We start from the raw sequence: 8,033 nt of genomic DNA, 5'->3' as shown, positions 1-8,033 counted from the left end.
TTTGGACATTCCCAGTTTACATTTGGAAAAAAGAGAAGGAAAACAAAGAGGAGGAATTAGGTATTAAAAGAAGAGCACTGAATGATAAAGCAGTAGCAGTCCCTCTACCACTACAAACCCACACCCCCCCACACACGTACACACACAGACTGAACACCACCAAACTCCCCTTGACTGTGATGTTCCCCTCAGCTTGCTGGTCTAGAGATACTGAATGCCTGAAGCACACCAAGGATAACTGAAAACATCTGCATGGCTTTAATGGGAATCCTCCAACTGAAACAAAGCGCTTTCTCCCTCTGTCTGCGTTGGCACATCCCCGAGTCACGCTCTCACTCCTCTCCTTCAAAGTCAAGATTCCTAAACGTGAAAAGCGGGAGTGGGGAAAGGCGAAGGGAAGAGAAAAAGAGGGAGAGCATCATCAGTGGAAGACCTGCCAGCTGCTGATGATGTTGCCCTGTTCGGGGGACCACCCCAGCAGAGAGGAGCTGGTTTGCGTGCCACAGACCTCCCTGCCTGTTCCCAGGGACAGGCCGTTTGCTCAGCCTTGCCGGCCAAAGCGTGGGAAAAGCGTAGGTGTGCGCCGTCGCTTGCAGAGGAGCACGGTCACGTTCACGTGCAATCCTTTACCTTTTTCCTCCCTGGATTCAAAGGGTTTCTGTCTTCAAAGTGAGAGCCTTCCATACGGTCATTTGTGACATTTCATCCAGGATAACAATCTCAGAAGGATCAGTCCTGCAATAAATATTTTACATAGCAATCCGTGATTATGGGAACTGATGCCACCAAGGGCATTAGCATCAGCAAGAGGAACAGCGGAGCCCCGAGAATCAAAGCTCCGCATAAGCGTGGGAGGTTTTGCTGGATGAGGAGTTTTGGGAGGCAAGCCGGGGAGCTGCAGAGCAACAGCTCTGTGCAAAGGCTCTTGCTGGGGCTTAGCCCCGGTCCGGGTTCCTAAGCCACTGCTGGTACAGATCACGCCTGCAACTCCTCATGTGTGAGGATCTCCAGCTACCGTAAAGGCACTGATGAGGCAAGGTTTGGGGGTCAAACGCAAGTGCTGCAGCCACTCTGCTTGGGGTCAGAGCCCTGCAATCACCTCCTGCAGCCCTGCCCCTACCCAGCTCCGTCCACACAGCCCCTGGCATGGGTCCTTGCAGCCCCAGAGACTGGACTACGGCTCCGCAGCAGCCTGGGGCCACCAAAGCTGAAACGCTGAAGCCCCGACAGGCTTCCAGCCAGAGAGGGTGGCTGCCCTCCTCTTCCCCTGGGGTGCTGAACCTGCTGGCAGCATCAGTCCCCAGCTGGTGCGTCTTGCGTACATCTTTCTCAATTAAATGTACAGTGGATGTCTTCTCGTTCAGCTAGTCTGGAGCTTAAAAAGCAGCTTAAAAATACGGGACAGGGTAATTTTTGGTGGACATGGCCAGAGCCTGCATGTTCTTGAGAGAAACTTTGGAAGAAGACCTAAGCCTTAAGGCACTGCCCTGAGGGGGTCTCCTTCCATGACGCAAATGCTGCTCTGGAGCATGGCGAGCTCTGTCCCAGCAGTGCCCAGTGCCTTTCCCTGCCTGCTGTCACAGGATGGCCACACGGGAGAACTGTGGCCAAGCTGCTGGAGCACTCCGGCCTTACAACACCAGAAGGGCTCAGGAGGAGAGTGTGGCAGTGGAAAGAGCAGCTCTGGACACAGCAGGCGCTGGGGCTCCCTGGCAGTGCTGCTGTTCCGGGACTCTGCACACAAGCACTGCCCCTGCAGTTCCAGAAGTGGACTCGGAGAAAGGATTGTGGACAAACAGGTTGCTGCAGGATCCTTTGGGGCGGCTCCTCCTTCACACAGGCTCTGGGTCACACTAGATCGGTAGATACTGAATTAGAAATGGGATGGATAATGACATTTCTTTGTGGACAACATGATTCCAAGGAAGAAAACCTGAAAACACAAAACAAACCGACTACCAACCACAGGTAGTCATACTCGGGCCACGCTCGGAGCTGGGCACCCCAGGGGTAGATGGTGGCTGAAGAAACCCTCAGGCACAGGGAAGGGGAGGGAGTCCATGCTGACCAGCATGCTAGGAGGCAGCAGGCAGTGCTCAACAGCCCACCCCTCGCCTCCTTCTCGGAAAACACCCCACTGGACTCTGCTTAGTCCAACCTGGCCCCGCAGCACTCGACGAAAGGCAGAGCAACAGCAGAGCTGGCCAGGAAGCAGGGGGCTGCGGCTGGACCCCCCAACCCCTCTATTACTTGCTCTCTCTAGTTTCTGCAGTTGCAGAAGCAGTAGCAAGAAGTTACACCAACCCACTGCAGTAGCAGAAGCGGAGGCGACTTCACATGAACCACTTCTTTGCTTAGACCTAACAAGTAAAACCACAGGAGACGTTAATTCCTGCAATGGAACGTCTTGCTCAAAGTTACTAACCGTACACAATCTCAACGCAGAGCTGCTCCTCTTTAAGGAGACTGATCATGCATCCCTCACCCCCTCCAGCTGGACCTCCAAGCCACACACACAGCAACCAGCTAAGAAAGCAGACAGAAAACAGCAAAGTTTGCAGGAAGTCTGGCATCAAGGAGCCTCCCTCACCTTCAAGTCCAAGGTATTTTCTGGCTCTGGTCATCTTGTGTTCAGCACAATCACAATTAAATACATTCAGTATTGGGTTTAGGGTCTTAGGGGGATGTATTGTGGCAGAAGCAAGAGAAAACAATGCATTTGTTACTAGGGTTTGTTTTAGTTTAGGCATTTACTTACCTGGGGTTTGTCGATAACCCTGAGGATCTTGCAAAGCTAGCACCGATTGCTTTGCTTTTCAGTAAAAACAAAAATGAGAAAGAAGGCCACATACAGCTTTTCTCTCCTTCAGGTATTCCAGAAAGAACTTGCCCTACTACCAGCTCCATCTGGCAAATGAATAAAAACCTCTGTCCCCAGATGATCAGTGATAAGACACTATGCCAGGAAGCGATGTGATGATGCAATTGCTAACAGCTAAGAAGCGCTGCTTCTAGCACTGACTCTTGGTGACCTGCGCTGGACCAGATTCAGACAGGACTGCTAGAGCCAACAGCAGCTGCAAAGTTATAACCGCAGATGTTTCCCAGAGCATAGAAAAGCCTGCTGGAGGGATTCACCCTAAAGGACAGGAACCACGCTTGGCAATACTGTCTCTAGCTTGGGCTGCTTCCTTCTGAGTATTGTAGGGAGAGGAGTCTTTATGCATGAGGAACTTGCCTTTCAATCACTTTGACAGAAGACTTGCTCCATAAACAAAGGAAAACACTTCAGTTGAACTGGTGCAGTTTGAACTTTATTTAAAACAGCTGTAATCTAATCTGCATAGTGCTGGGGCAGCATCCAACCTCTGCAATAGCCAGGGAAACTCCAGAACAGCAACATCTCTCTGCACGCGGCCAAGCGCTGAGTCAGGGTACATTAAAATAAAGCGTGTAATCTGACCCATGCTGGATCAAGTCCAGGAAACTAGTAACCTGACTTCTTCCTAAACTTCTTCTTAACACCCTAAGAGTGAGGGGGGGAAAAACAACAACAACAACAACAACAAAGCACAATTAGAAGATAATTCTGCAAAGCAAGAGTTAAAAAAAATAAATCCATGTACAGGCATATACTTTGATATCAATTAGCTAGGTTAGTTTGAGACCAGCTGCAGAAATGCATGTGCTGACTAGAGGTTAAGGGCACAACAGCCTTTAACAGGTCAAGTGGAAGAATTTGTTTAAAAGCATGGTAATATTACAGGCTTGTAGACCATTACAAAACACTTTTCATAGTTGCTTTGCCGTTTATCTTATCACCTACTTCAGCTTTAATTCCTTCAAATTAACGATGGAGTTTTATTTACACAAGTGCTGAAGTTGTATACCTACTGTAACTAGTACACAGACTTGACAGTATTGAAAGACCATGGTTTTAACCCAGGTCACAAAACCAAGGTAACCATTTTATAAACTCAGGGTGTAGCTCTGCTAAAAGCCACTGAAGTAACATAGGTTCTCTTTCTTAATTTTAACCTGTGAGTAAACGTAAGCCTTGCACTCTTAAGTTTTGGGGTTTTTTCGAGGGGATAAGGAGGAATAAGACCTCTCAAACCCACTAAGGCACATTTTCTAAGAGATGAATTGCACTTGAAGCAAGCTGGAAACCAGAGGTAATAAGGAAAAAAGGTAAGTATACGGTCATGGTCATGCTTTCTCCACAAGTTTGGAATACCAGCAGTAGGGGGAATGCTGGAGAATGAAGACCGTGCAAGGTAGCTACATGCCCCTTCGGTCTTGTCACTAGGGTTTGAGGTGGATGCTTAAAATGATCAGAGCTCAGAATTGCGGTTTAAGCCAAGCAACTAATTTTAAAAGAAGTCAGGGGTATCTGTTGTCCGCACAGCAAAATGGGACTTCAGCTGTCAGCGCAGTTTGCAAGCTGCACTATTCAGAGGGTGTTAATTCAAAACCTGGAAATACTAGAAGCAGGAAAGCAGTGTTCCTAGTCTCCTCAAATTTACTCTACCATGACATCATCATTTTGTAGAACATACTTTTTCTGGCACTGCCCTGCCCGCCTTACATTTGGTTTACTTGTTTGAGGTTTTTAAGCAGATCCCACGTGCATTAAAAAAAATTAATAATAATTTAAAAAAAATCTTTTTGGAAGACAGTATTTTACAGTACATACGAAAATTCTCTGGAAAAACATACAACTTCATTTACAAAAACACCAAGTTATAAAGAAGTTACAATAGAGAGAGAGCACAACATTTGTTTCATGGGATCAGAATTTCTCCCCACCCCTCAAAAAACCCTCATGCACTTAACTGGGTAAGCAGTGTTACCAGTTTACAGAACCGGAACTTCAGACTACTACAAGTTTTCATGTAACCACGTAGAACAGCTTTCAGGGTTTATCTGAAAACACTCTCTGCATGCCAATTCCTTTCAAGACTCTCCCTTGCAGGTGGGTAGCAGTGCCACAACAGCCTTGGCTATTGCAATGTTTAAGTACATCTTCAAGCTGTGTGTTCCGAGTTTAGCTTTCCTACCCAGCGACAACAAAAAAAGCCCTCAAGTCTCATGCTGGAGCAGTCTCAAGACAAAAATCAGATACAACGGCATGGGACACGTCTATCATCTCCATACCTTGGTAGCATCCTCTGCTGCGTTGTCTTCAATACCACAATTATTTATGGGCCTCCATGGGAGGCAATACTTGTGTAGCGCGTGGCCGTGTTAGGCAGGGGACTAGCTAGCTGAGGAAGCTGAGCACCATTGTGATAGATGCCCAGGAGTGTATGTGCCAACCGGGAAAATAGTTTAGGAGAAGAACAATATATGCACATGCACTAGGAAAGCACAAATGAATACAAGCACGTTCAGACACACTTGACACCACAACGTGGTTGCAGTAACTAGTTAACCTGTTTACCTACATTCTGAATCCAAGTCACAGGGCAGCTTGGTTTTTGTGGCTTTTTCCAAAGCTGTTTCAGCTAGTGACAGTCAAGACTTTTAAAAAGACTAATAGGGATAACTCTTACAAGAACATATTTGGGAAATGAAGGCTGAAAGAAGTTAAACTAAAAAGCATATTTTTGTTTACATCAATAAACGCGTAGAGTATTGATGTGAAGTAGTCTAGGCACTAGCAGAGTCCATTCAGCTTTTCAGTTAGCCCACCGAGTAAAACCCCTTCCTAATTACATTGTCTGTAGATCTGCTGCTGACATCTTCTGGACTGCCGCCGCCTTTGAATGCTGAATCCTGGCCAGTTAACTAGAAGAACAGAATACACAGACTCAAAATAATTGCTATACTGAAGTTACCTTCATATTTGAGTACAGCTTCCAGTCAACACATTAACTGTGTTAGTGGCCATTCTTAAAACAACATTTAGACAACACTCCCCTTACCGCACAGGAATCTCAAGCCTCGCAAGAAGTCGTACTACCCAAACCTTGAAATCTGTACCTGAAGTATTCAATAGTAGGTAACAGTTCTGCAAGCTGATTCTTTACAAGTGTCAAAATGGAGTTTTTTCTAGTTGTTCTTTGCCTCAAATCAGAGGTCAAGCCACGCAAACAGCTGTTTAAGGAGAGTTATGTATAGCAAGAAAACAAATCAAGCATTAATCAAAAGCTCCCACAAAACCCAGATTTAACAAGCAACTCCACACGGTCGTTTCAGCAGTGGACAACCTGTTGAGTAGGCTGCTGATTTCTAAAGCAGCAAAACTATCAAGAGGCATTCGAAAATCATCTGCCAGAACAAGATTAGCTCATACGTCTACATTTATAACATTCATGTCCTCTTCCTTTTGAGATTTGGGTTTTTTCTGAATGAAGAACTGCTTCCAGTTCATTGAGCAATGGGTCAGTGCAGTAATATACAAGTACAGTAGTATTTAGAGAGCCTGCCACCAGACCAAAACCAGTCACTAGTGCCAGATCTCAGGGAAAAAAAATTGTTTAATAGCTATACAGTCCGTTCAAGACAATTTCTCACACCTACATCCTAGTAAAACTAGCATTATGCTTAAATTTAGATTCCTGAATCCATTGGGGATGTATATATGCATTTCTTCTCAGTTATGTCATGCATTGTACATCAAGAATTAATTCTACTTCAAACCCTCCCTGGCCTAGCCCCCCTTCCTTACCTTTTCTCCATCTGCTAGTGTTTTGGGGCGTTCTTCTGATGGAGGTGAATGAGGTCCTTCAGTGGTCACTGAATAAGGTCGTTTAGGTGCACTGTTCTTAGGATCTGTAATTCCAGTCCCACTTAATTCATGCTGTCCTTGGACAAAACGTCCTCCTGGTTGAGAAACTGTGTTACGTCCTGGAATGGTGCTACCAACTGGAGGTCCCAATGTTCTTATTGCAACTGTAGCCTCCACTTCTGTAAGAGACACCGCGCTTCTAGAGTTCAGCCGTGAAATTAAAGACTGCATTCCACCCACCACGTCAATACATACTTGAATCAGTAACAGGAATGGAGAGTCCCTTAGACACTGATGGCTCAGCTACACGAGGTAGCTTCTCTCTCTTGTTAGCACCGTTAGATTTCTGGTGCGCAGCATTTCTGTAAGAGTCAGATGCTAGAGTTATAAAAAGCTCGTTTGTAAAATACTATACATTTCCTTTCCAGAAAGCCCATGCAAGACAAATGTCTGTCTTCTTAGCTCATTGTCACAGCTCTACCAAACAACAAACTCCCAGGCAATCTAGCACGAGATCTTCATTTTGACCGCTGAACTTCAGACCGCAAATTTAAACTTCAGCGTTTTCTTTAGTCAGTCTCTATGTACTTGCACTGTCTTCCAGCTTAGGACAGGAGAGATCATTCACTATTACCGTCACGGGCAAAACAGACTGAATTTGCAAAACATACTCAATTTATTACAAATCAACCAGAGCAAGGTAATGAGAAGTAAAATGAAATCTCAGAACACCTTCCCACCACCCCTCCGTTCTTCCCGGGCACAACTACCCTCCCGGATTTCACCACCAAGCCCCCCCAGCGGCACAGGGGGACAGGGATGGGGTTTATGGTCATCACACGTTATTTTCTGCCGCTTCACCTCCTCAGGATGAGGGCTGATCACACTCTTCCCCTGCTCCAGCGTGGGGTCCCACCCACGGGAGACAGTCCTCCACGAACTCCTCCAACGTGGGCCATTCCCACGGGCTGCAGTTCTTCACGAACTGCTCCAGCATGGGTCCTTCAGGAGCACACTGCTCCAGCACGGGTCCCCCACGGGGTCACAAGTCCTGCCAGAAAGCCTGCTCCGTGGGCTCCTCTCTCCACAGATCCGCAGGTCCTGCCAGGAACCTGCTCCAGCGCGGGGTTCCCACGGGGTCACAGCCTCCTTCGGGAACCCACCTGCTCCGGCGTGGGGTCCTCCACGGGCTACAGGTGGAGATCTGCTCCACCGTGGACCTCCCTGGACTGCAGGGGGACAGCCTGCCTCACCAGGGTCTTCACCACGGGCTGCAGGGGAATCTTCGCTCCGGCGCCTG

Source organism: Accipiter gentilis, unplaced genomic scaffold (genome assembly GCF_929443795.1).
Source record: "Accipiter gentilis unplaced genomic scaffold, bAccGen1.1, whole genome shotgun sequence".
NCBI lineage: Eukaryota > Metazoa > Chordata > Aves > Accipitriformes > Accipitridae > Astur > Astur gentilis.
Note: the sequence above shows the minus strand (reverse complement) of the source record.